Source organism: Xiphophorus maculatus, chromosome 20 (genome assembly GCF_002775205.1).
Source record: "Xiphophorus maculatus strain JP 163 A chromosome 20, X_maculatus-5.0-male, whole genome shotgun sequence".
Lineage (NCBI taxonomy): Eukaryota > Metazoa > Chordata > Actinopteri > Cyprinodontiformes > Poeciliidae > Xiphophorus > Xiphophorus maculatus.
The window spans coordinates 18233213-18239212 of record NC_036462.1 but is presented as its reverse complement, the minus strand read 5'-3'; positions in this window follow the sequence as shown (position 1 = coordinate 18239212).

Below are 6000 nucleotides of genomic sequence, written 5' to 3'. Positions count from 1 at the left end.
TGGTCTGAATCAGAACAGGTTATGTCGGCATGCTCGCATGACGAGCCGTTTAGGAGCCGGTTTTCACGCTGGGTGTAAAATGGTGCGCACTTCTTGGCTCTACTCCATTTCTGTTGGTAATTTAACCATTTCAGGAAATTTTGAATGTAATCCCTCCTGATTTCCAGCTCATAGCAATGAATAGTTTTTGATAAGTTTTTACAATCCGACCACGTTGTAAATGCTGATACATTACATAACAGCACTTATGCTGTTAGTACTAACTGTCCCAGGATTATAAATGAGCATTTGAAACCAAAGTAAAAACAGCAAACGGCAGGGGACATTTTTATGTGATTGAATGAATCTCAAACAACTAATTTCTGTGTAAAGTTAATAGAATAAAAGTCTGAATATATGTTATGACTGGATCAGGGCGATAACAAAAGCTGGAGGCCATACCACAAGTAAAAATGCAGACAAGGATCATTTATTAAGGATAAAGTATACGGTTGACAAAAGGGAATGTAAGCATTGGATTCAGAGTCGTAACGCTAATGGTTGGGTGTGTTTTGTGTATGCGTGTATAAGTGATGAGATGTGAAAATAAAAATAAACTCCAGCGCACACGATGAGACGAGGCCCAGCAGGAGAGCAGCACAGAGTTAGGTGTCAGGAGGAGAGGAAAAAGAGACAGGAAGGAGAGAACAGACAGAGATATGATTCCTCTGTTCTCTGGATCCACGGCACCATGACCTGCACAGAGAAGGAGCTAAAATGTCAGGCACACCCCAGGACACCTAACACAGCTCACAAGGCCTCGGGCCATAACAATGTACAAACCAAATTAAACAGCCTTTATGTAGAACATGCTCAGACTACTGCGTCTTTTAGAGTTGTATTCATAGCATACTGATATTGCAGCTGGCATAATTTTTGTTTTCTTTCTGTAGATATATTTTCACTGTATACTAGATATACTAGTTTTGAAAGGCTTAAACAAAGTGGTCTAAAGTGTGCTTTGGGTGTACTTATTATGAGAGATATTTATGTCTATGTTAACAGGAAATAGTTTTTCTATTAACACCTTCTGTGAAATGAAACCAAGGTTCAGTAACATTTATAGTCAGAGATTCAAAATGTGTTTTGCTTGCCATAATTGTGTCTCGTCGCTGTATTTTTCTCTTAAAATTGTTTGAATTGTTTTGTTATTTTAGTTTGTCTTGTTTTATTTAAGTGCAAATAAAATGGTTTCTTTTTGACAGAGCAGTTCTAGTTTTAATATTGTCACTTGGTCACACTTGAATAAAATGCACTTTTTATTAATGCTTTGTGTCTGTTGAGGTTTACATTTACTTGGAAACTGTAGAGGTGAATTTATAGACAGTGTGGTCAAAACCATTGGGCTTAATGATTGCTGTCTCCACCTGCACATGGCAGTATTTCTTACTTTTACAAGACTTCTGCCTCCGCCTTACTTGATGTTTATGTCGTGAATGATATGGCGAGTAAGAAAAAGTCACATTTAAAGTCATACATAATTGCAAATATTGCAAAATTTCTTCTAAATCAGCACCACAAATTCTGTCATTTTGACTGGAAAAGTATCACAAAAACAATCCCAAAATCCCAGATGGACTGAATAATGTGAAACGATAACGATCAGTTAAGATTTATTTTCTTAGAAGTACTTACTGAATGCAGAGTCATGTATTTGTTAATACTTTAATAGTTTGTTATTGGATTTTATCAATAAATTTTTTTTAATTGATTTTATCAATAAATCTTTTGTTAATGGATTTTATCAATAAATCTTTTGTTAATGGATTTTATCAATAAATCTTTTGTTAATGGATTTTATCAATGCATTTTGGCACAACCGACCGAAGGAAAATGAGTTTGACACCCCGTAGTAGAAAATAGTGTTGCGAAATGTATTTATCTTGGTCAACAATTATTTTTTTTACCCATCAGACTCATTCTGATGGTCGCTGTGGTTTTCCTGCAAGTAGCGAGGAAACGCTTACACCCATCTGTATGCAGACGCTCTTTAGCTTCTCTCACAGGTTATGAACGGTGACTCTCTGCATCATGACGGGACTCCTGGTTTTTCTCATCCTGTTGGGTAAGTTAATTGTTATTCATTCAACATGACTGCAAATTACTACTGATGAAACAATTTCATATTTTAAAACAATTATTTGTTTTGTCACTGTAAGGCTCAGTAATCTGAGAAAGAAGTACAATTTTGAATCAAAACTATTTACATGAATTATAACTTTTTCTGACTAAAATTTTACATTCAATTACATTCAGTTTATGTAAATGATTGAAAAAAAACCCAACATGTTGCTTACAGGTGCTTTTGATGAGTTGCAAGTACAAGGTAAGTTACTGATTTCTGTCACCTAAGATTTATTATATACTATGTTACTGCCTGATATTTAGCACAATGTAAAATTGGACTAACTGAGAATCTTAAGCATACTTTGGTAAAAACACATTTTTTTACATTCATGTAATTTTCCTTTAATATTGTTATAACATTTATGTAACAACTGTTGTTTCTGTTTGTCTCATGTCCAAAGTGATTGGTTAAATCCAATCCAACATGTTTCATTTTATTACAGATTAAAGAATAATTTCTCATAGGAAAATTTCATATTATCCATATAGTAGCTAAACATTTGATCCTCTGTCTCTATTTCAGCTCTTCCTCAGGCTAATCTAACAGTGGATTCATCATTAATCAAAGACACAGATTCAGTCACATTAAGCTGTCGGGCTCCAGCTCATGTTTCTGTGCATCAGTGTTATTTCTATGTGAATAGAGGAACTCGCACACTTTTTCCCTGCATAAAGACTTTTACAGGAACTGAGCTGCTGTCGATGTCAAAGCAAAGTTTAGCCTCTGTGACTGAAGTGAGATGTTTCTATACTGTAAAATATGAAGCTGTAAATTCTCCATCTCCCCACAGTGATGTGTCCTATATTACTATAAGTAAGTGCTGCTTCAACTTCACATTTAAGTTTAGCTCTGTGATTTCATAGCTGTAATCTAATCATTAACTCTGTTTCAATGACACAACATATAACATATTTTACTTTGCTTTTTGACGCTCATTACTTCCTCTTTAGGTCTTAAGCCAGAACTGAGTGTAAACTATCGTAAGGGCCAGTCTGCTTTCTTCACCTGCTCTCTGCCTGGATCTGAGAAACAAGATACAACATGTAATCTGTACTTTGGAGAATCAAGTCGTCCAGCAGCAACAACAATAATATCAAAAACCAAAACAAAAAACAATCAGTGGTTCTGCTGGACTGAGATTCAAGAAAATGAATTATTGAGACATCTAGGTTTGGTTGAACAGAAGGAGGCCAGCTGTGATTATAGATTGGAAAGAGATGGGAAATCTTTGTCACCTCGTAGTGATCCATACAGATTAACCGGTGAGTCAAACAAAAACATAAATTTTTTGGTTCCTATGTCCCTTTAGTTTTTAAATAAGCCATGGACCCTCAAATGTTTGGTGTGATATCTGGCAGAAAGATGTAAGCAGAAGATCATTTAAGTCCTTTTAGACGTGAAGTTGAGCCTCCAGGATCAAACTTCTTTCTCCAGAACAATGGATTAGACTGATCTGCTGAATTTTGAGTCCTCACCTCAATCTTGTTGGGTTTCTCCTGTAACCTTCTTTTGTCTTTTTAGATTTTTATCAGGGTGCTAAAATAATGTAACCTCACAACAAACTGATGTAATTTTGTAACAGCTTCCTGTCAGAACCAGGATTAATTTCTAAAATAATCTGAGCTACAGTAACTCATCTGTTTGGTCATAACAATTTGTCTGCCCATTTTACCTGATTTTAATCAATCAAGTTTCAGGGATAAAATGTTCACTTCTTGCAAAACACCAGCAACTACAATAATGTAAAAAATAAAAATGTTTTGTTTGTATTTCTTGTTGATGATAATAATGTTGTTCCTGATTGGTGAATAAAGTAATATTTACCATTTATTTATAAACTATGTGACAAATACAAATAACCTTTCAATGAGCTGTGAAAAAATCCTGAAGTAAGCATCAGTACATTTTAATCAGTTTTATGAAAATAGCCTAAAGATTCATCATTTAGCTGCACTGGAAACTGAATGAAAATGTGTTTTCTAATTGTAGGTATTGTGGAAGGAGATTTAACTGAGATCAGGAAAACACCAACAAGATTTACGAAGACCACAAGCTCATCGAACGCTGTTTTTCCCATCCAGGGTAAAGATGAAATATAGTTTAGAAAAATGTTGTTGTCTTTCTTTCTCTACTGAGGTCATAGTATCAGGATCCCAATGTTTTAGTTTTCAGAATTAGCAAACAGTCTAGTAAAGCAACTTTTAAACAGCTTAATCAAAGATCAGTGGCAAAGTGGGAAAAAGAAAAGTCACCAAAACTACATAGTGTTCCAGAAGTTATAGGAATCATTGAAATAAAAATTCTCTCCATTTGTCAAACCTTTTCTATGGCACCAAATGCACTTTATACCTCTGTTATAGACTGCTAAAAATATTATGAAAATCCACCAGATTATTTACTCTGGACTAGTCTGGTTACTCTGGTTGTTTAATGCTAAATGTAGTTTGGATGACAGCAGAACGATTGCTGGTTTATGTATGATGTCAACTTCTCTTTATTTCCTCAACAGAAACAGTCACCCAAAGAACTGTCTGTCATGTTCCGAGTTTTTCTGTGTATTTATTTAGAGTTTTCTGTGTCTCTGAATCTCCGTGCTGTCCTCTCCTCCCCTTGATTGTTCCCTGGTGTGTCTCGTTTCCTTGATTACCTTCTGTGTATTTAACTCCACCTGTGTTCCTTGTTCGTCCTCGGGTCCTTGTCTAATGTGCGCTCAGTCCTTCGTGTTGTCCATTTGTTTAATCGGTTGCCACCGTCGTTGAGCCCTGGCTTCCGCTCAGTCGTGCTGCCTGGTTTTGTGGATTATGTTGGACTATTTTCATCATTAAAATATCATTTTCCTGCTATACTTGGTTCCATCGCGTCTGCCTCACCACCTCACACCACCAACTTATGACACTGTCACAGTTTTTACCACAGGTATGGTAAAAAATGACAAGAATAACAGCAGTGACCCAGAACATTGTGAATTTTTTATATTATTTTTAGGTACAACAAAGCTGACAACGAGTATCTCTAGTATTTCCACTTCTACTAAATCAGGTAGGAAAATGTACTAATGTGTAATAATCAGCCATAACACTGAGACTATATTGTGAAAATGTGTATAAACAAACCTATTTTAATGGGATTTATTGTGTTTTAATCTGAACAATGCAAAGTATGCAAATGTGATGTTTTAGATTTTACTTAATAAAAAAACGTAAATGACAGAGAAGCATTTTTTATCTGCAATTTAATGTAAACTGGTGTAAAATAACAATAAAAAACATAACACAGAATGTATCTAAAATAATAGTTGTGCGAATAAATCCAGTCCAGAAATTATTCATTAGATTAACAACAAATAAACATTTAATGGGTTGCACTTTTAGCTTCAGTCGTATTGAAATAAAATTAACAAATGTTTCCTTTCTGTCTAAAATATCCGGTTGACCAACAGGTGCAGAAATTAAGAAATTATCTTTTGTTCCCTTTTCTTGTCTGTGCTAAACAAGCCTTGTCTGTTTGGTGTAACTTTTATTTATTTATTTGACTGACTGAAAATCTGTTTTCTAATTTTAGGTCATGTGGAAGGAGAATTAACTGAGATCAGCAAAACACCAACAAGATCTACGAAGACCGAAAGTTCATCAGACCCTGCTTTGCCCATCCAGGGTAATGATGACATGTGTTTAAAGAAAACTGTTATTTGTTTAGAAAACTGTCTTATTGTGATCATAATTTCAACATCCTAATATCTTGGCTGCAGGAGTAACCAGACTAGTAAAGCAATTTCCTCTCTAAGGAGTTCACTTTATGGTCAATGCCATAGTGGGAATAAGCGAAATAACCAT